This window comes from Stegodyphus dumicola, chromosome 7, assembly GCF_044657685.1.
Source record: "Stegodyphus dumicola isolate Sdum_Otavi_A_Nest chromosome 7, ASM4465768v1".
Lineage (NCBI taxonomy): Eukaryota > Metazoa > Arthropoda > Arachnida > Araneae > Eresidae > Stegodyphus > Stegodyphus dumicola.
The window spans coordinates 186,468,086-186,492,060 of record NC_140774.1 but is presented as its reverse complement, the minus strand read 5'-3'; the positions used below and the strand labels follow the sequence as shown (position 1 = coordinate 186,492,060).

Genomic DNA, 23,975 nt, shown 5'->3' with positions numbered 1-23,975 from the left:
GGAAACAAATCGTATACACGTTTCGCATGGTGAAAATTACGAAAACGCCTACGCAGCCAGGCCATTCGCCCGACATCGAACGAACGCAGGTCAGAACTACCCGTGTTCACCGACTTTACCGCTCGGTCGCTGGTGAGTATATGATTTTCAGGAATCAGCCTCATGATAGATATAATTCCTTCCGTATCCGGCCCACCAGCGGCCGAGCGGTAAAGACGTTGAACACTGGTAGTTCTGTCCGAGGTTCGAATCCCGCGAACGGGCTGGCTGCATGGGCGTTTTCGTGGTTTTCCCCATGTGTAACGTGTGTGCGGGCCAGTTTCTCTTAGAAAGTCCTCCACGAAGGCATCCCTCTCTTTAGGCAGATAGCCCTCGTGTGCTTTGCCATAATTAAATAATCCAATCCAATCTTTTCGTATCCGACGTACTAGGCAGCAGCATTTTGTTTGGATAAAGCCCTCATTTCGATGTTGCAGATAGTTTTTGCCTTCATGGTTATTTGAGTACGGCAAAGTTCATGAGGATTACCAGCTTAAAACGAAGGAAACCTTCGTGGAGAACTCAGGAAAATTGACTCGTATTCACGTTACATACAGGAAAAGCTAAGCAACCCAATCATGCAGCCAACAGGCTCCAACCCCATCGAACAGCCAGATGCGCCAATTACTGATACAGAATTACATGGAACTACCAATTACTGATATATGCATTCTCAAGCATTCGACCACTGGTGGAGCCTTTGTTTTTATAGAACTGTCTTCTGAGATGTATGTTCCTGAAAAGGATTTCTTTTTCATTATCAGTAACTGTCCGATAAGGAAAAAAAAAAAAAAATTCTTTCGTTTGAATGAAGCTTGAAATACAAATTCTATCCATGACTTCAAATTCACATCTAAATTTCCTGTGGAATTTATCCTATAACTTTTTGAATGATGACAGAATACTGAATTGGTTAACTGGAGCTTAGGTAGATCTTCTGTCGAAAAACCTCGATTTCTCTCTGTTGTAATGAACCTCTCGCCATGTTTACTTTTCTATGACATCCAGAGGAGCCCAGAATCGTCTAGAGCCTTTGGTGGTCGCCTTAGAAAGAGCCATTGTAATCACTAAACATTCTGAACGATTTAGAAGCCACAAAAACGCTTCTTAAGAATTTGTAGGATTCCCCAATGTGTAATTCTAAGTCACAGTTATAAGTGAAGAATTTTAAGAACTAGGAAGTAAATAATCGCTTGAGTTCATGAGACAGGGAATAAACTTGGAAAGGGTTAAGAGACCCTTTATTAGATTATTCAAAACAAGATTTAACAGAACTCCGTCTTGGAGGTGTACAATAAAGCCGACACTGGGGCTTGAACTTAAGAAGCTAAGAATTAAACTAAACTAATCTTAACTAAAGAGATATAGCGGAAGCTATCAAGATTCTAACGGAGTTGACTCCTTAACACTAATTGGCTGCGAAGCTATTAAGGCCGTAAGCACGGCCGAGCGTGATAATAGCTTAAGAGAGAGTAGCCTAAAAAGGTGGACGCGTGCTAGCCAGAATCTCTGGTTCTCTCTCACTAAGACAGTAGAACTTCGCGGTTAAATATTACTCTTCCTCAATTTATATTCAAACGTGATTCTAAAACTATGTTCTGGCCCGAAGTGGTAAGTTGAAATTAAGAAGCGATAGGAAAAGAAGTTTAAGTCAAAATTTAACTGTTAATAAAATTAACATAATCCTTACAATTTGATATCTGTATTATTTATGTTACCCTCCGCCACCTCTGCAGATATGCTATGACTATGTTGATGAAGTTAATACGACAAAAGCGAAATTCAAATGCGCTTCGATTTCTTTATAATTTTTGTGACTGTATAAGGTATTTCTCCCACTTCCCTAGTGTGCCTTCGTGTTGTAGTGATCAACACACCGGGCCGGTATTCCAGAGGTCCGTGGTTCTATTCCCGGCGAAGGCGATTGCATATTTTTCATCTTTCCTGCTTACAATTAACCTAATGACTCTACAAGTGGCGCCCGAAATAAAAGGGTTGTGGATGATGAATCTCCGCACATAGGATTTGGCGACTAGGACCTCTAAAACCCTACTCGCCCTTTAAAAAGGGGACTATATAAGGTATTTCTCCCACTTCCCTAGCGTGCCTTCGTGGTGTAGTGTTCAGCACACTGGGCCGGGATTAAAGAGGTCCGTGGTTCGATTTCCGGCGAAGACGGTTGCATAATTTTCATCTTTTCTGCTTTCAATTAAGCCTAATGAATCTACAACTGAAAGTGGTAGATCATTAAAATCCATAAGATTGAAAATATATTTCAGTACATACTTCAATCTTTCAGCTTTCAGTTAGATTAAAAGCTAATTATATATATGTTACTGACACTGTATGAAAAGCCAACATTCTGTAGAATATCTAAGCATTTTATAGAATGCATGGCGTTTTTAGGTAAGGTATGAAGTATGAGATTTCTTATATATACTTAGGTGTTACAATAATTCTTATATATTGTCTATATTACCTATTTATTCTATAGAATGGCAAAAATAATGGAAATAATGAATTTTGAAAAAATAATGATCATCATTTTTTCAAAATCATTAAATCAAATAAAAAAAAATCAAGTCAAAGTCTTCCATTAAAAAACGTTTATTCTAAATAAGCAAAAAAATAGATTAGTGACATGATCTTGGTACACCGTGATAAATTGTATTTCCTGGCTGGAAATAAGGTACACTTGACAACAGGAATTAAAGTCATAAAAATCATAGGTTTCACAATCATGCTCTTTTTAATACCTTTTTGTTTTTTCTGGCAGAGTTCACAAAGGTGGATGTACAGTTCAATATCATTCCACGGTATTTGGTTTAAAGTTCCTTCAACATTCTGTCACGTCTTCCGTGCCCAACAGCCAAATGAATTTCATGAAGTACGTGAAATAACTGTCGGCCTTCCTTAATAAGAATTTACTTTTGGTTTTTACAAACCAATCACATCCTAGCGATTCAGCAACCAACAGTCCCATGGTTCCTTCTTAGGAGCATTTTGGCTTTTTTTACATCATTCATTAACTTCTGGTAAGTAATTTTGGTTATTCGAAAATAACAGCAGATTTATTTCATACTTTCATTCTCATTTGACATTCTATAAAATGCCTAGGCAATGTGTGAAATGTTTAATCGTTTCATATATTGCCGGCCATTTGTTGGCATTTTATAAAATGCCTAGGCATTCCACACGATGCCGAATTCCATACTTTGGCGGTAATATATGTATAATTTTCTAATTTTGCACCGAGTTCCTAAGGAATGCCAGAAGCAAACAAATCACTGAATAATTTAAGGGGACTCATACACCTTAAACCCCTCATGATCTTCGAATATGTGACTGTTGCAAGAATTGGGATATTTTATTTATTTTAAAAGCAATTACTTCCAACTTTTTACAGTTGACTACATAATATAGCTGCTTTGGAAACTAGTAACCAGAAATTTTGTGTTGCCACAAATAATTTTGTAATTTAATCCTCTTTGTGACAAAATATTTCGCCATGTTTCCACCTTGCGCGCATGATATTTTAAAAATGGCTAACGGTACATACTTGAAATTGGATGAAATTCTTTATATGGGTACTATTTTCTAACTGAACCAACAATCTGATGAATATTTTAATACTGAAAAACTTTATGAATGAAAACATTAAAAATTTTGTTAATAAAATACATTTTATAAACTCAACTCAAAATAAAATAAAAATTTAACATGAAATTTTTAGAATTTTAGGTTCACAGTAGTTTCCAGATGTTACAAAAGCTATATATTAAATATGGAATTAAATTATGAAACGGAATGTTTTAAACTGTGCGCGCAAGTTGGAAACATGACGAAAAATGTTGTCACAAAGCGGATTAAATTATAAAAATATTTGTGGCAACACAAACTTTCTGATTACTATTTCAGAAAGAAGCTATATTATGTAGTCAGCTGTAAAAAGTTGGTAGTAATTGCTTTTAAAATAAATAATTTATCTCAATTCTTGCAACAGTCACCTATTCGAACATCTTATGGGTTTTAAGGTGTAGGAGTCCCCTTAAAATGCATGTTTTAAATATAGTTATGCAAATGCCGTAATTATTTGAACATTACATTAAAGTCTCGCTTATCAGACCACTGCTTATTTGACATTCCGTATTATACGGCATATCATCGGGGGGAAGAGGGGAGGCATCAGACGGGAACAAGAATTGCAAAAGTTGTGAAAATAGTCTTTTCTGTTGTAGCTCCCGAATTTATCGCGGGGTGTTTTCGCCTACGCTATGACTCATGTGACTGTCATTCAGTTGTAGGATCATTAGGATATTTTTATGTGTCAGACGTGAAAAATGAGCAATGCCCTCGCAGGAACTCAAACCTCGGACCTCTCGAATACGCGCCAAGTGTGCTGACCATTACACCACTAAGGCATACTAAGAAGTCGGGAGAAATACCTTATATACTCCCCCATTTTAAAGATAGACTGGAGATTAAGGGACTCGGGCCAAATCCTAGTGGTGAAGAATCATCATCCACCACGTTTTTTAGTTCGGGCGACACTGTAGAATTATTAGGATTTTTTTTCTCTTTTTGAAGCAGGAGTCATGAAAAATTAGCAGTGCCCTCTCCAGGACTCGAACATCGTACCTCTCGAATACGCGCCTAGCGTGCTGACCAGTTACGCCAAGAAGGCATGCTAAGAAGGCGGGATAAATACCTTATATAGTGAGAAGCCTCGGTAGCGCAGTAGGCAGCGCGTCAGTCTCATAACCTTATACAGTGAACTGAAGTTTATCATTGTTAAATCATGTTTTCATGCAGATCGGTTTATGATCTGTTACTGTTCATGTATGGACAAAAATATGGAAACACCTTGTGAAATGTACGTTTGAAAAGAAAGATTGATTTTAATGAAATATGTAGGTGGCGCTGGCGTTTTTGACTACTGACGCCACCTATACAACTTCGTAAATGTGCTAAACAGTTCAGTTGTTGTCGGAGTACTGTTATGTGAGGTTATCATTGCATTATGTCAGAGTTAACAGACTTCTAACATGGGCAAATTGTTGGAGCACGTATGGTGGGTGCTTCCATAAGCAAGGTAGCCGAGGTGTTTAGTGTTTCAAGAGGTACTGTATCGAAGATTTATTCCGCATATTTGGAAAGCGGAAAAACATCATCTGCTAAATCACAGCGCGGACGAAAGTGTGTCCCGAGTGAACGTGACAGACGATCATTAAGGGCAATTGTGACGAAAAATAAGAAGACCACAGCTGCAAAAGTTACTGGTGAAATGAATGTTGTGTTACCGAACCCTGTGAGTACCAAAACAATTAGAAGGGAGCTTCATAAACAGGGAATTGCTGGCCGTGCTGCAATTGAGAAGCCACTCATCAGTGATGCTAATGCTCGTAACAGGAAAAAGTGGTGTTTAAGTCATAAAGGCCTGGATTATAGAGCAGTGGAAGCGAGTAATATGGTCTGACGAGTTTTCTTTCACATTGTTTCCCACTTCTCGCCGAGTTTACGTCTGGAGAACGCCATCTCAAGCCTATAATACAGACTGCTTGTTGCCAAGAGTGATACATGGCGGGGGTTCTGTTATGGTTTGTGCAGCCATATCGTGGTTCTCTGCTAGCCCCATGATAACTGTGTCAGGGCACATGACTGCCAAGACTTATGTGAACATTTTGGCCGATCAAGTTCATCCTTCATCCCATGGTAAAAACTTTGTTCCCCGATGGTGATGGTGTCTTCCAAGACGACAAAGCCCCTGTTCACACAGCTCACATTGTCCAGGACTGGTTTTCTGAGCACGAGGATGAGTTGTCCCATCTCCCGTGGCCACCACAGTCACCAGACCTGAATATTATCGAACCTTTGTGGTCTATATTGGAACGGAAAGTGCGTTCTCGTTATCCACCGCCAACAACGTTATCTGAACTTGCCACCGTTTTGCAGGAAGAATGGTATAATATTCCCTTGGCAAACATACAGGAACTGTATTTATCCATTCCGAGTAGACTGCAAGCTGTTTTGGATGCCAACGAGTTTCCTACACCATATTAAGCAAAGAAACATGTTTTTTAAAGGTGTTTCCATATTTTTGTCCAACCCCTGTATGTCTGTGTAAGATGTGTAATTTCACAATCTGATTGTACAAATAATCTTATTGTGTTGCATGGGCCTGAGATGACTTAATGGCTAATTAAAGTAATTTTAGCTTCACTAGGTCATTCAAAGTAGAAAATAAATATAATTTAACTAAAAGCTCCTTCAAAGTAGCTATGTGATGCGAACCATTTATTATAGTACCCGAGAAAGATATAATAATTTTTAGGAATATTCTTCTGTATATCATAGTTCTGGGAAAGAACCTTTTTTTTTTTAATACTTGTGTCCTATAGGAAACATTTAAAGCTTACAATTTATTTATAAATTTCATAAATTAAAACACATTAAATTTTTATTTTATTAGCAAAGACTAGTAGTTGTTAAATTAATTTAAGAATTAGTTGTTTAAATTGCGTGATCTTATCCTAGTTCAGTCTTTCCATAGTTGTGTAAAAGGCTGAAATGTAAACAAATTATTAGCCCAAGGGATATTAGTGAAGTCGCCAAATTTGAATTATCATTGTCGAAATTCAAATTTTGAATTTCAGATTAGTTTTATTATCTATTTTATATTTCAAAAAACTTTAACGAACTTTTGATTAACAAACTGGACGACTCCAAAGCGAGCAGCGGCAAGAGTGTACGGAATAAATCATTTTTATCTCCAGCGAGCGAAACTGTCTATCGGAAATTCTAAAGGTATGCTGTTTTTAAATATTTTGTAATTTAGGCTTTTGAATTGAATTTTATGTGACGTAAGCGCCTTGACCGTAATATTTAATAAATAAAGAAAACACACAAAACGTTAATCATTTAAAGACAAAAAAAATGTTTGGAAAGATCATCATACTGAGAAAACTGTACATTGATATAATGAACAGAGAAAATACTAAAAACAACAGGAAAATGTATACCAACATTTAACGCTGCATCGGAAATTCTAAATATGCTGCTATGCTGCTGTTAAAATTTTTGAAATTTTTCTCTTCGTATGCATGCGGCGTTAAGTGCGAAAAATTATGCTTAACCCTTTGACCACGAATTTAAAAAAATTACCTCATTTTTCTATCCAAGCGAACAAAATATGTCATAATTAAAGTAAATTTAGCATTTGGGATTTTTTTGACAAACAGTTTTCTAGCCAAAGGCTGGGACATGTCCAGCCGTAGTTGATGGTGGAATATATATGTTACGGTGAAACACCGAAATCTGGAGAATGTCGACTTTCACCGGTGAATGTCAACATTCACATAGTCGCTTGGTGTATGTCCGAAATATTTTCCAAATACTCTTATTTCTGACTTGCACGGGTGAATGTCGACATTCACCATGTACTAATGGTGAATGTTGAATATATAAGAATATTATATTTCCTTCCATAATTCATTCGCAAAAAAACGCACTTGAGACTCAGAATAAGAACATAAGAACTTAAAACACACAGTACATTCAAAATGAGTGAGTGAGTGAGTGAGAAATTATGGCGCAAAACCAAAGATGATTATAGCGCGCCAAACACGAGATGGGATGATTACAAATGATGAAATTAAAATACAATAATTAAAAAACAAGTATACAAATGTACCAAATCCAGAGGATGAAGTCATATAAAAACAAGTTAAAAGCACATATTAAAATTCAAGACACAGTCTTCAAAACAAATTACATTAGGTAATAAAAGCCAGTCTCTTTTAAATAATAAAATAAATTAATATTGACCTCTCTTCCGATTAAACGGTCGAGAGGTAAGTCACAGCTATTAAAATATTTCTGACGAAGACTATTAAAACTTAGGCACTCAATTAAAATATGACGGACAGATAGACAAACATTACAATTTGAACAAACAGGCTCATTCTCAGCTTTTAAAAGGTAGTTATGTGTAACTCTAGTGTGGCCAATTCTGAGGCGAGTCAAAAGAACTTCCTCCTTACGATTTTTGATTAATTCCCAATGCTCAATTTTAGGCTTTACATTTCTTAATTTATTTTGAAGCTGAACATCCCAAAGTTGCTGCCATTTTTTTCGCATCTTGTTTTTCACAACACAACAGATGTCTCCAAAAGGGATGAGACGACTGGACACTTCAACACCACATTTCGCTGTGATATCTGCCAGCTCATTCCCTTTTATTCCCACATCCCAGCAGTACAAGACTTCATATCCACGACCTGTTAAGTTTATATGTATCTTTATTGGTTTCATTCGACTCGGGTTTTTTAAGGATAAAGAGAGAAGCCATGATTGAAAGATATAAAATTCGGGTCCGACGGCCCCGCCCACCACGGAGCCCAACAAGGGAACACAGATTCCTGTGTTAGGACTAGCCGGACCTATACGCAAACTGAAGCCCCACAATCGGCTTTCCCGAAAGCAGGTACTCCCGAGAGCTTGACCCCAAGCCACTGACACAAGGACTAGTGACCAGCCGATTGACACCCGTGAGGACGACTAAGGTGCCTCCCGTTTAGCTGAAGCAGAGGCCAAAGCAGTGTGTTGGGGACAGTACCTCGCCCCTCAACTACCAGGACCCTCCTTTCCAGCAACACGGGTCTCCACGCACGGCAAACACGTGGGCAGTTTTCTCGCCACTCGAAAACTAGATGCAAGGACTGCTCCAGTCTCTCGTGACGAGCCCCAAACTCCGTAGAGAGAAACCACGAGGGAGAAGGGAAGGGAAAAAGTTCCAGCCAAGAGGAGAGGAGACGGAAAAGAGGATAGATCACTGGGGCTCCAGGATCGTGACACCCGTCTCACCAAGAAGATGATCCCCTGAAGGGCTAGGGTACCTCGGGATTGCCACACCCGTACTCACAAAAGTGAGCCCCCTGAGGGCTACATTCATAATGAGAAAGGAAAATAATAGAAGTTATAAACTTACCAAATTATGTGATTCAAATCTTATTTATTGCAACAACTTCAACTATTATGACACTTTGAATTACACAAGAGGCCCTTGCTTTTACAACTGCATTTATTTGTGGAACAGTTCCTTTTGCACTGACAATCGTGTACATATACTCCTCTCTTTTCGACCTACACCAGAGCATATCTGTGATTGTCGACATACACCGGTGAGGGTCCGAATGTACAAGAATGTAAAGAAATATTCGATCTTTCACCGACGTATTTGGTGAATGTTGACATTCTCCGGTGAAAGTCGACATTCTCCAATTTCAGTCTTTCACGGTAACATATGCATCCCACAAGTAGCGATCGACTTATTCTGGAACTATTATTCTGGAAAATTTATTATATGAAATAGATTTTACATCGTATGGTACAGGAGAAAGGATTCTTGACATAAATCAACATTACTCATTGGACAACTTATATTTGTTCTTTCTCTACGTTCATTTGTGTACAACAAGCACAACGTCGTCTTGATTTTCCAACAATTGGAAGAGGATTCCCAGCATTCAGGCGATTCTAAGTATTTTCTAATCTAGCAGTAATTTTGAAACTTTGAGTGGAATATATATGTCCCGTAATAGTCAAAGGGTTAACAACAAAGCTAAAAAGACAAAAAGGGTTAAGTAGGTGTGAATGCAACAACAGGTTGCGAACTCAGCGTGAGCGTAAAGAGCCTTAACAAACCCTTTTGTGTGACAGTTCAAATCTGAAACCTTTCATATATTTTTTTTTATTTAATTATCTTTTATTAAAGTATGGCATCTGCCTCAGAACAAAAACCTACTAGACTTATGCAAAAAATGAATTAAATATCTCACAAGTTTATTTAAGAGCTTAAACGATATTTTTAAGAGTTTTAATAAACGAAAATAAACAACATAGTTACTGCCCTAAAAAAAAGTTTTACTTTCAGTACACAGAAGACGAACAAGGAAAGTTTAAGATAATAAAATCGTAGCCACAAAGAAAATAGAATGCGTTGCATAAACACGTAATGATAAATCTTCAGAGGAAGTATAACAGGTTTGTTGGCAAAACCTTTAAAATTTTGAGCAAAAACTCGTTTCGTTCCATTGATCTTCAAGCGCGCAGAACCTTCATGGTGTAACTATTTACTATATTATCTGTGGAATAACCGATACTGTATCATTTCTATTCAGCTAACTTATTTGTATTCAAATACTATTTCAGCAAATAAGTTTTTCGTCTATTTTCACTTAAATATTTTTTTAACTTTTTTAATGTTTCAAAATGCTATAAGTATTACTCTTATTGTATACGATGCTCTGTTTCTTTTTAAGATTCTGCTAAAAACGGTTTTACACATTTCCTCAAATTTCGATGTAATAGCAGAATTTTTTTTTTTTTTTTAATTAGCCTGGATTTCTGTTTTACACTTTTTTATTATTATTTTTGTATTCTCGTGTGCAAAAAAAAAAAAAGCGTATGCAACAGAATGATTAGAAATGTGCTTGATATACTTCCATTACGGATATTACATAGGTATTACGAAAACAGCATGCAAATAAAGCGATCCAGAAATCAAAAGGCCCAACGTCAAATTACGTTAAAGAATTAAATAATTTTTTTAGTCCAAAGGGATTTGAATCCCGAAGGACTATTAGTTTCGTTTTGGCATTTTGCGTCGGACTCATAAATGTCGGTTCACTTTTCAAACTGTTGCCACAAAATGTTAGAGTCCTGCATTATATTTGAAGAAATTAAATAATGAAAAATCTGCATAAATGTATGTATATTTCTCGTATTGTGATAAAACAACGGTACATAGAGTCATCGAATTTTGAATAACGTAATCCTCCAACGAATATGAGCATGTGGAAGACCAAATTTGAAATTTGTTTTATGATCGATTTCCTATTTTTTAAAACTTTGACGAATTTTTGATTAACAAACTCAAGGATTTCAAAGCGAGCAATGGCAACGTTGTGCAGAAAAAACATTTTTATCTCCAGCGCGTGAGTCTCTGTATCGGAAATTCTAAAGATATGCTCGTTTTAAAACTATTTTGCGATATTGCTGTTGCACTGGATCTTATGGTTTAAGTGCGAGGAACATGATATTTAATAAAGAAAGGTAACACACAAAATGTTAAAAAAACGCCAAAAACGCCCCTTTGGACGTAATTTAAAATCTGAAACATTTCAGATTTTTTTTTTTTTTTTTTTTTTTTTATTATTGTTATTTTAACTAAGTGGAAACGAGGATGAGAAAGAAATGGTAGATCTTAAATCTAAATGATAATCTCTTAAAAAAGAGTAGATTTGATTATTTGATTATGGGAGAGTACCTAAAAGCAATCTACGAGCCGCCAGCTGCCGAGCGGCATAATTGTTGAACACTGGTAGTTCGGCCTAAGCTCTGAATCCCGCAGAACGGGCTAGCTGCATGAGCTTTTTCGAGCTTTGTCCCCATGTGTAACATGTATACGAGCCAGTTTCCCTTAGAAAAGCTTCCACGAAGGCATCCTTACCTCTAGGCAGATAGCTCTCGTGCGCTTTGCCGTAATGAAATAAACAAAGCAAACCGAAATAAATCTTTCAAAAAAACAATTGCCTGGGCTCGAACTACCAGCATTCAGGGATCTTAACCACATGGCCGTTGGTGGAGCTGTCCGTATTTTGTGTCCGTATAATGACTTGAAGCGCATAAAGAGGATACAGTTAAAAGTGGGCAGTTATCCATAATGGAAAGTTAATTTTAATGTAAAATATAATTAAAAGCAAGGTAAATATTTTGACTAATTTTTAAGAGAAATTCTAAACTATATAAAAATATCCTTCCCTATTGTTTACACAACCAGTTAATGTTGTAACTTATCTCACTTATTAATTTAGAAGTCAAACAACAAAAATCAACGTAATATTTTTCAAATTTTCGCAGGATTAGTTTCGTTGGTTTTACCGAAACATCATCCTCAGCTGCAAAAGCGCAAATAACGAGATAAGATATAATGATTAGATGAGATAAGATAAGAAAGCCTGGGCAGGAGATGAACTACTGGTGCCATCTGTTGATGAAACCAGAACTAAAACATAATTTCTTTAAAGGCTGAAGGCAAAGATGGATTGGAATTAGGGTCGTTAATTAGAACAGAAAGATTTTTTTATCTCACTTGTTTAACAGTAATACCAGAATAAGTCCACTAAATTCAACATGGTGAGAAATGCCAGATTACGCCTTTCAGCTAGCCGAATATTTAGAGAGCACTTTAATATATAAATATTACAATTATTACAATGGCAATCGTATTAATCGAAAAAATCAGACCGTTGAAACGAAATTTAAATATTTTTATTTGTTAAAAAAAAAAAAAAAAAAAAGGAAAAAGAAAAAGAAAAGATATGTTCTTAGGTGTTTAGATCTCGAATTCATTTCATATATTGTTTCTTTTTTTGAATCTCGAACAACTGTTTTTAATACCTTAAAAGAATCGTTTCTGAAGTGTTACTTTCTCTTTTCCGGGATCTCGCTTTCTGCCAAAATTGAAAGTATTGCCACTTGAGAGAAATATTTATTGCAGTCCTCTCACTCGATTAATCTAGAAATTAAATGACTGTGCATCTTTTCTGTACTATAAGTGTGCAAACCGCCACACGACATTAATTTGCAATGAAATAATATCCTAGCCAATATTTTCTGTATCATACAAACCATTTGGCTTTGCCACTAAGAACCTCTCATGTCAAACATGACATTTTATGTTCTATGTCTTTAATTTCTTGGGCATTAACTTTTAAGCTAATTGTTCTATCGTAACTGTTCACCTAAAAATTATGACAAGTTTAAAATTTACATCTACGAACCAAGATCAGATTACATATTCTCTTTAATCTTTTATACATTTATAATTATCTTTAAATACCTTCACTGTTTTTTTTAACTTTTATTGTAAACTTTCGAAATGCTAAATTGTGATGTGACGATTTCGGAGTGCAATAACATTAATTTAGTAGTATATTATAATGAGAAGTTAAGCCAGCTAACGCTGCTGGTGGCGTCATCTGTTGAGGGAAATCTGAAACGTTTAATTCATCGGCAGAGATAACCCGGGATTTTTTATTCACTTTACCCAGTAGTCTTCAAACTTTGTTGACTTACAGAACCCTTAGAATTACAAGGTTTTTTTTAGAAACTCACTTGTTGATTAGTGTATGTGCTTTATAACTTTCTTTTCGAATTTTTATTTTGACTCGCGGAATCGTGGGGATTGATTCGCGGAACCACGCTTTCCGTGGAACACAGTTTGAAGACCACTGGCTTAATACTTAGTTTCTCAGCCTTTTTTTGGGTTAACCGCCCATTTCATTCCCCTTTTGTGTTTTTCACTTTGACCTTTATAACTTTAATATATTAGAACTATGGGTACTGACTAAGTGAAAACGCTTAAAAGAAATTTTAGGCAATTATTGCATTTGCAGTTCAGCAAAGACTACATCATTCTTCAATATCATGTATCATGAGAATAAGAAGCTCTCAGTTCTCCGTCTGAAGGTATGGTTTCAAAAAGTTCTAAAGCTTCTGAAACAGTAATCTTTTTCTTGACACAATCTTACAAAACTAAAGAATAATATACCTAAAATAACGAAAAGTAAATCAGGGCTTAATTTCTAAAATTAGAAGAGCCGGAGCCCTACCGTAGATCCTCAGGAAAGAGGAACAAGAAGAAATAAATAAATAAATAATAAAGTGATTAATAATTAAAGAAATATATTAAAATTTATTTCTTTAGTGATTTTAAATATAATTTAAACTAATAAAATTATTAGATTAAATATATTATATATTAGATTATTAGTCCAAAGGGGTTTTGTGCCTGAGGGACTATTGCTTTCTTTTTGCGATTTTGCGTCGAATCATTATAAATGTACGTTTCACTTTTCAAACTATTGCCACCAAAAGTTAGAGTCCTGCATTATATTTTAAGAAATTAAATAATGAAGAATCTGTATAAATGTATGTACGTTTTTCGCATTGTAATAAAACAACGGTACCTAGAGCCATCCAATTTTGAATGACGTAATCCTACTGCGAATTTGGGCATCTGAAAGCCCAAATTTGAAATTTTTTTCATTATCGATTTCATATTTTGTAAAACTTTAACGAATTTTTGATTAACAAACTCTACGATTTTAAAGCGAGCAATGGCAAAGTTGTACAGAAAAAACATTTTTGTGTCCAGCGCGCGAGACTGTTTATCAGAAATACTAAAGATATGCTCCATTTAAAATTATTTTGCGATATTGATCTTGAACTGAATTTTATGGTGTAAGTGCAAAGAACAGAATATTTAATAAGTAACGATAACCACAAAATGAAAAAAAAAACCGCTCCTTTGGACGTAATTCAAAATTTGAAACCTTCCAGATTTTCTTTTTTGTCTTTTTTTTTTAATTTATCTCTAATTTTAATAAATCTAATAAGTAATTTTTAATATAATTTTATTGCTAAACATTTTTTTTTCTTTCGAGATCAAATTTCTACTGAAATTGTTCAATTCCATAAAAGAAGTACCACAGCCTTCTTATTTAGGGCTCCGGCGCAATTTAAGCTCTGAGTAAATCTTAAAAGAAAACTTAAAAAATTAAACCGAAAGTATGAAAATTACAATGGAACAAATTACAGAAAAAAATTTTTAACGGTTGTTTTGCCATCTAGTAGCAGCATTTGCTACATGCGTGGTGGGACACATTTATACCATCTTTCAATTTCATTTTAAATTTAAAATACGTGAATCCAAATAATCAAAAGAAAACTTTATCTCAAAAGGAAACTTTAAGATAAAAATATTCATTCTTATACTAAAAGCTATTGCTCAAAAGATTTAAATTTCATAAGAAATGGAAAAAAAAACGCAATTAATCACTTAAAAATTAGACCTTTAAAGAATGTTTCAATGAATTAACAATAAGGTTGCCATCTGTTGATTATTTAAGAAACTGAAAGATATATTTTAAACAGAATTTTGCAGCTTTTTGATCTTGGAAATAAAATTTGATAAAAAAAGTGGGACCCCTGACGTTTCACCGCGCGTGCGGAATAAAATGCAGTTTTTAATAAAAAGAAATATAGGAACAAATATTAATCATGTTGATATAAATTTTAAAAAAAAACAGCTTTTACGCGTGCCCAATTATACCTACTAAATCGTAATCTAAAATTTCATGCTACAGATCTTTTTATTTTTGGAGCAATAAATAAAATTGCCCACAACAGATTTTATTTTATGTGCTCTTACGTAATGTAGTACATTTTAATGATATTTTAATGGTTTTAAAGTATTGAATAAGACAGCAATATGCTCGCCTGTATTTAAAACTTTTTTTTTTTAATATGAATCAAAAATTTATGTCATCGGAAGTGACGTATTATTTCAACTTTGTTCTTCTTTAAATGAAATAAACTACGTATCGTGAATTTAAAGTTGTACATTTTTCATTTTATTTATTATTTTTAGTTTTTTTATTTTATTTGGTATATTTTTAAATGTTTTCTTTTTCCTTTTGCAATAATGCTATTTCGTGATTACACATTTTTTGTTTCTAAATTAAACAATTTTCCCCATTTTTTCATAATAGAGCTGAAATTGCTCTCTGCACTTCAACATTATAACAAAATAAATACATATTCGGTTAAATATTTTTGTAAATATATATATATATATATTTTCGTTATTATGATATTTAAATTACAAGTACTCTTGAACTAATTTGCCGTGTCGGTCAGATCAACTCATCTGTCTCTAATAGCTGAACTCCGAGTGCAGCTTGAATGACAAGAGGAATTTAGGATTATATAGATTTTCCGTAAAAGCTGGATTATATCTGGAGCGTTTCTCTCAAATAATAAACATTAAAAAAAATAGTGCTTCGTTTAAACTTCATAATCGAAGCACTAGATGGCAGCACGCACTAAAATTAATTTTTTTAGAAATCTTAAAGGAATTTATCCAAAAGATTTTCGGGCCTTTTTTGGGTTTTTTAGACTGGCCATTCGTTCCAGATTTTCCGGCGCAATCCCAGATTGCAGCTCTGCGTCCAGCATAGATACTTGCCCCGGAAAAAGCCTCGGAATTAGATTCGTCAATGAATTTATTCGATGGAATATCATGTTTGGAAAGATAAACTTTCAAAAAGCTACAGTGATGGCATAATGAAAAAACAGCCACCGATAATCGTGTGCTCAAATTTAAGCGTAAGCTGCAATTTTAAATTGTTTCTCTTAGAGCAGAGTTAAGTTTTTTAACGAGTGATAACTGAATAAAAGTATATTTCGCTTCAAATTATTACTAGTATATTTAGCTAATGGAGGACGCACTGACCGTCTAGGTCTCTGAAAATTCTGAAGCCAGGCCTGAATCTACTTTATTAGTTTTCAGTTTGTAATAGAATGCTAAGGATAAAAAGCAGGTTTCCCATTTGCTTCGGGAACATGAGTGAACTTTTGGACTGAAGATTTTAACGTTGGCTAAACCATAGCTTTCCAGTATACGCATTATCATCCTTCCCGTGGGCACTGAAGAAAATCTGTGTGTTACTGCTCCGATGAGCCATAACGGAGCGTTCAATTGAAGGCTTTGCAGTCACAAGTGCCATCAGCTTAACTTCGTTGCTAGGCAACCATACCTTGCGACGTTAAATTAAAACATCATAGAAATTCTACGTCACAGATACAAAGATTTTTGTCTACATGTTCTAACAGTTCAACTTTATGCCAGCCCGGTAACAGAACTGACCAGTTGCAGAGAAGATAACACGAACGTCAACGATTTCGACGTCAACGAACGAAGTCAAATGCTCATTCGCGCATGCCCAACTTTACATTTTCCTGACTGGCTACGGCTTTAACCCTGTTATTCAGGTGTGAACTGCGTCCCTTTCAGGGGCGGTGGTTTCGCCTTGAAACCGCATTTTCAACATTTTTTTTTAATTTAGAAAATTTGGTTTTTTTTTCCTCAAAACCGCTGCTAAAATTATACTACTTCTTAAAGCTGATAACAGATGGCAGCACCAAACCTTTCTGGGCATCCATTAATTGATACGAATCATTCAAAAATAGCTTCTTTTACACACTATTCTTTTTGACCCATTTTAAAAACAAAAAACCCAAAAATTTTTCATTTTTCCACAATATATTTTATAAGCAGGCATCAATGAGTAATGAAATGTCCTTAGTTCACAAAAAAAGTAATGGAACCCTTTTAATTTTGAATGTTTTCATTGCGGTTTCAGTATGAAACCACCGCCCCTCTGAGACATCGAAGAAAGGATCAGATGACGCAGTTGCGAGATTTTTTGCAGTTGTGTTTATGGCTTTCGGATCACTGCTGTAAACAGCTGCACCATATCTTCATTTGAGTGGCTTCAAAGATGAGGATTTATGGAGCTTTTGAGAGAGGGAAAACATTTCTTATTTTTTACAGAGACACAGAGCACACTGAAAAAACACTCACAGTTGCGTTTTTATTATGCTTCTCTTAGCGGTCGCTTTTCTCATGCTTCTAGTTCATAGTAAAATAATTGTATGCATCTTAATTTATTTTATTTTTATATATAATTTTCTTAGTTTTTAACATAATTCAACATAACCGCCAATATTTTCCGAAATGTAGGATGTCCAAGTCATCGACTGTTCATGTACACCCACTCAAAAAAAAAAAAAAAATAAATAAATAAATAAATAAATAAATAAAAAATAAAATAAAATCTGAAAGCTTTTAGATTTTCTGTTACGCCCGAAGGGGCGTATTTTTAATACTTGATGTGTTACCTTTATTTATTAAATATCATATTCTTCTCACTTCAACCATAAAATTCAATTCAACAGCAATATCACAAAATGTTAAAAAAAAAAAAAAAAAAAAAAACAGCTTTAGAATATCCGATACATAGTCTCGCGCGCAGGAGATAAAAATGCTGTTTTTTTTCCCGTACAGTGTTGCCATTGCTCGCTTTGAAATCATGGAGTTTCTTAATCACAAACTCATAAATGCTTTACAAAATATGAAATAGATAATAAAACAAATTCCAAATTCGGGCTTTCAGATACACATATTCGGGTGCAAATAATCTAAGTCATATTATTTTAACAATTTTTACGATCAAAAATTTTCATACTAAAGAAAATATTGTTTCCCTAATCTGTAATAGCATAAAAGAAAACTAGCTGCTTAAAATATTTTTTATAAGAGAATTAAAGTAAAGAATTTATATTTTATATATTTTTACTAATAGTAACATAAGAGAAACCATACAGTCTCTTTAGTATGAAAATTTTTTATCTTAGAAATTGTTAAAATAATAGCACTTAGATTATTTGCACCCGAATATGCGTACCTGGAAGCCCAAATTTGGAATTTGTTTTATTTTCTATTTCATATTTTGTAAAGCATTTATGAGTTTATGATTAAGAAACTCCATGATTTCAAAGCGAGCAATGGCAACACTGTACGGGGAAAAAACAATATTTTTATCTCCAGCGCGCGAGACTGTATCGGATATTCTAAAGCTGTTTTTTTTTTCAACATTTTGTGATATTGCCGTTGAATTGAATTTTATGGTTGAAGTGAGAAGAACATGATATTTAATAAATAAATGTAACATACCAAACGTTAAAAATACACCTCTTTGGGCGTAATAGAAAATCTAAAAGCTTTCAGATTTTTTTTTTTTTTCCTTTGAATGGGTGTACATGAACAGGTGATGATTTGGGCATCCGACATTTCAGAAAATATTAGCGGTAGTCTTCTTTCAATTATGGTAAACATAAATCTAGACACTGATATTACTTTAGAATCTCTGAGACCTGAACAGCTATTAAGCTATAATGGCTTCTCATATGTTTACTGTGATATAATAAAAACTATCAAAATCTTGAACTTAGTTTATATTGTTAAATACTTAGTTTGAATTTACGCATTACAATATAGGTATATCGGGCATGAAATTTTAGCTGTTATGAAAAAAAGCGAAGAATAAATTCAAACATAGTCAAGTTTCAATAAGCGAAAATTGAAAAAAGATGCCTTCTTAAAAATATATATTAAAAATTCTACTTTGAATCAGTATCACTTTCGAACAGTACGTTTCGAGATTCATTTTGACTTACTTTTTAATTTCTAGTATTTTTTTTTTTTTTTTTTTTTTTCCTTTGAGAACATACAGAGTCCCCGTGCACCACATATGTACAACACGGGGCTTACAGAAGTAAGTTAACTAGAGCATTAAAGGTTACATGTATAAATAAACATTAAAAATTACATGCATAAATAAAGCGAACAAAAGCAGAGAACAGCAGTCTGGACTTCACGAAAACAGATAAGTTCACTGGCCAAGTCACTCCGAACATTTTCAAATCGTTCTGTAAGCATAATCTAGGGCCATCAAATGTAGGGCACAAGAAAATCAAATGTTCCACATCCTGAGGAACTCTTTTTGAACATTCACATAAATTGTTTGATCGTAGATTAAAACGAAACAGATAACTTGCAAATTTACTGTGAATTTCTAGTATTCACTTACTTTTGAATTTCTAATTCTGACAACCTTTTTGTCAAAACTTTTGACTGAGTGAAATTCAGAAAATCGAAGTTTTAGTGTATATTTACAGTATAGCAATTAAGTAAACAGTATATTAAGGAAACAGAAACATTGCAGAGTTTATATAAAGGGAATTTTCTGTCTGACTTCAAATATGACAGATAATGGAAGAGAAGGGCTTACAAATGTCTGTTTTTGGCACGGCTTTGAGCGTAGAATGTCGTTTCATTTTATCTCTCCCATATCAGAAAAAACTTGCCTTTAGTATGGAGGAAGCAAACACAATCAGGGACCAGGTGGCGCAACTAAGGCGTACACATACTTATTTTCAGAAAAGAGCTGTTCTTCGAAGTGGTTATTGACCGGTAGGAAGATATATTTTCGTGCAAAAGAACGATTATCGACTTGATAACGTAAGGTTAAAAATAGCCCTCTTTGTTATCAACTTTTGTGTTAGCTACTGGTTATCTCTGAAAGTTGTACAAGTCCAGTTTTGACAAAAAATTAGGTAATGATAACAATGAATGCAATATGTTATGAGCGTTTTATCAATAAACAATTCTTCAAAAAAACCTCCTAAATTTTCATCATTTTGTTAATATAAAGTTATGCAGTTAATGGAATTACAAATCTAATTACTTTGAAAGTGGTTAAGTCTACTTTCCACAAAGATACAATATTTAGTTCAAAAATTATACTACAGAAATTTAAAAAGTGTACTACATGATGGATTTATTACCTTCATATTATTCCTACACATTATGACTATTTTCAAAAACTTTCTCATGATAATAAAAATTTATAATGACACATATAATATAACGTTGTAATTAAAATAAATTGAATGGAAGAAATATTGGAATAAAGCCTTTTTATTTATTTATTTATTTTTATTTTATTTTATTTTTTTAGTCTAAAGGGGCTTTGTCCCTGAGGGACTATTGTTTTCGTTTTGCGATTTTCCATCGAATCACTCTGAATGTCCGTTTAACTTTTCAAACTGTTACCATCAAATATTATCGCCCCGTATTACATTTGAAGAAATTAAATAACGAAGAATCTGCATAAATGTACGTATGTTTCTCGCATTGTGATAAAACAACGGTACTATCCAGTTTTAGAGCCATCCAGTTTTGAATGACGTAATCTGACTGCGAATATGGGTATCTGGAAACCTAAATTTGAAATTTGGAATTTGTTTTATAATCAATTTCCTACTTTGTAAAACTTTAAATTTTTGATTAACAAACTCAAGGATTTCAAAGCGAGCAATGGCAACGTTGTACAGAAAAACATTTTTATCTTCAGCGCGTGAGATTCTGTATCGGAAATTCTAAAGATATGCTCAATTTGAAATTATTTTGCGACATTGCTATTGAACTGAATTTTATGGTTTAAGTGCTAAGAACATGATATTTAATAAATAAAGGTAACACACAAACTGCTTAAAAAAACCCTTTTGGACATAATTTAAAATCTGAAACCTTTCAGATTTTTTTCAATTGAAATCTCGTATTTAATATTTCATAAATGTATTATTTTTCACATTTTGTTGATTTTGGTGCAAGTCCATTTGAGGTCATCGAAAATATAAATTCCCTTTAACTAACACTTATAAATTTAAATCAATTTAATAGTTAAAAAACATAAAATGAACATGTTAACATATACCGATATTTTTCAAACTCTTCAAATATAAACCCTTAAATATATCCATATAATATAAAATGGATTTACACCACTTTCAAAGAAAACTGCTTAAATATATATTCCTAATGATAATTACTAAGCGTACTTATTTCATGAATATTCTCCAATTTAAAGGTGAAATGAAGTTATCGGTAATTATATAGTAATGCATTTTCAGAGAAGATTTTCAAAATTTTGTCCTTCATTTTTTCTGAAATTAAGTATCCAAGAACGAGTCAGAGTAATGATTGGTGTAAATAAAATTTTTAAGCTGTAAATCGGATATATTTATAATATAATTCCTGGAAATAGTAATATTTAATATTTAGTAATTTGTAAATGGCAACATTTAACATTTAGTATTTAGTAACCTCTGAATGGCAACATTTTTGGATACATATAAAAATAGAATTATGCTGATACTGCAGTTCTCTGTAAGATATAATATTCTTTACTTATTAATAAATAGTTTGAAAGGTTAAAAGTGCAACTTCTTTATGTTATAGAAAATAAGCTATTTAGTAATCACATAAAAATTCTGCAATTAATTGCTCTTAATACTTGCTCGTTTTCTGGCTTATTTTTACTAATTTAAACTGCAGTTCACGTGACCGAACAACTACATTATAAAATATTTTAAACTGAATTTGATACAACAAGATAAGAGTTTAAGTTGTATTTCTGACTAAAGTGGAAGAAAAATATTTTAAATGTATTAAATATTTTCTAAGTGGATTGAATCTTTTTGAAGTCTACAGAAAAATTGCGAATGTGCTATCTCGTATTATATTAATGTTCTCTGTTTCTTTTCATTTTTCCTAAAATATTAGTATGGCACCTTGTTTAACAGATTGGCTCAGATCAAAATTGTAAGTAGGAAAAAATTTTACTTCAGTTTTATTTTTCTTCTCATTTTCTGAATAACTTTTAGCTCGTTTTATAAAAAGATAAATCAACTGTATTTTACATAAAAAATTAACGATTAAATATCAATATAAACTAAGTTCTGAAGTTCATTAATGAAATTAAATTCTGAAGATTAAGTCATAGAGTACCATACAGTGTGTTTTCTGGTGATTAGGAAATCAGGGAAAATATCGCATAAAACATTGCAGGTAAGCGTACTTATGAGAACAACTACTACAGGTAATTGTTATAAAATTCAATTATTAATAATTTTACGGCTCTTGTTTATAAGCTTGGTGTAATTTTTTAGCCCAGTGGAGCGTTAACCCAGAAGGGTTGTTAGTCTCGAAACGCCATTTTGCGTTGAATCACTTAAATGCAGTATATCATTCTTCAGATTGTTGCCACCAAATATTATCACTCTGTATTATAGTTAAAGAAACTAAATAAGGAAGAATCTGCATGTATGTTTCGCATACTGTGAAAAACAACAGTACTTAGAGTTAACAAATTTTCAATAACATAGTCTTCCATCCGAACATGGGCAACTGGAAGCCCGAATTTGGAATCTGGAATTCCCTTTATTCTCTATTTCATACTTCGTAAAACTTAAACGAATTTTTGATTGAAAAAACTGAATGATTTCAAAGCGAGTAGTGGCAACACTGTAGGGAATAAAACATTTTCATCTCCAACGCGCGAGACCGTCTGTTGGAAATTCTAAAGATATATTGTTTTTTTAATATTTTTGGGCTAAAATTCCATAAGCGGGGAAAGTTGGCGCCAAACTATTTTGGCTTTCAAAATTTGGCGAATTTTTTAGACGCACTAAATGAAAGCACTAAAATGTGATTTTTAAACGTCAACAGAATAGCAACTTTTAAGTTTTGCAGTAGTGAAATGCCGTTATTTTACGTAAACAGAATAGCAAAATGAGATGATAAATTACTAGATGAGTCAAACAAAGTCCAACAGCTTTGCAAAGTAAAAGCATAGTTCTATATATATGCAATTCATCACAAAATAGTAGAATAAACAATTCTTGTAAATAATTATTAAGTAAATAAATGTATACACTTATCAGATCAGAGCACTGCGAAGTCCGTTTTAAACGTAAACAGAATAGCAAATTATGCGTATTCAGCATCATAAACTAACTAAAAATATTCAAGTTACTATTGTCGTGGAATTCAACACACTAAACAACTTTCGTTCAAAGCTTTCAAATATTCCACATCTTTCGATTGCCACATGCAAGAAACAAAACTAAAAAAAAAAAAAATTAACTAAATAAAATTAAATGAAAATATTCATGAATTATAAGTTTCATGTCATATGAAATTCAACATTCTTCCACCAACAACAGCTTAACCTTCTGCAAATATTTATATAAATATAATATTAAACATATATATAACAATAATATTAAACAGTAAAACTTTTAAAAACAAACACATATTTCAAAATTAGATTTTAAAAAAAATCTGGCTACACTAAATTCGCGCTCTTACAGTTACCGAAATAAAGCTCTAGGTTTGCCACACAAGAAAACATACAGTCGGAAACCACAACCAAATTAAAATCGCGCCAAATAAAAAACTCTCGCCAAGTTTGGCGCGCTCACCCGATTATGGAATTTTAACCATTTTTAGCCTAAAGTGGCTTTAGCCCAAATGCTCTCGAAACGTATATGTGTCTATAAATGAAAAGAACGTCCGTTTGGGCGTAATATAAAATCTGAAAGCTTATTTATTTATTTATTTTCGT

General features: G+C 33.5%; 2 long non-coding RNA genes across 12 annotated transcripts in view; one reads left to right on the top strand and one right to left on the bottom strand.

The window, feature by feature from the left end:
• Positions 1-23,975, bottom strand: part of LOC118200065 (uncharacterized) — a 418,146-nt gene that overhangs the window by 209,551 nt on the left and 184,620 nt on the right. The gene's annotated exons all lie outside the window — the stretch shown is intronic.
• The window catches only part of LOC118197308 (uncharacterized), a 397,612-nt gene that overhangs the window by 370,843 nt on the left and 2,794 nt on the right, over positions 1-23,975 (top strand). For 3 of the 10 annotated variants that reach the window (XR_015042271.1, XR_015042273.1, XR_015042269.1), the window contains one exon: positions 2,816-3,074. The exons of 6 other annotated variants lie outside the window; for them this stretch is intronic. This is a non-coding gene — a long non-coding RNA (uncharacterized LOC118197308). Of the gene's footprint in view, positions 1-2,815; positions 3,075-21,800; positions 22,172-23,975 lie in introns of those variants that run through there. One more of the 10 variants, XR_015042262.1, reaches the window with a different exon arrangement.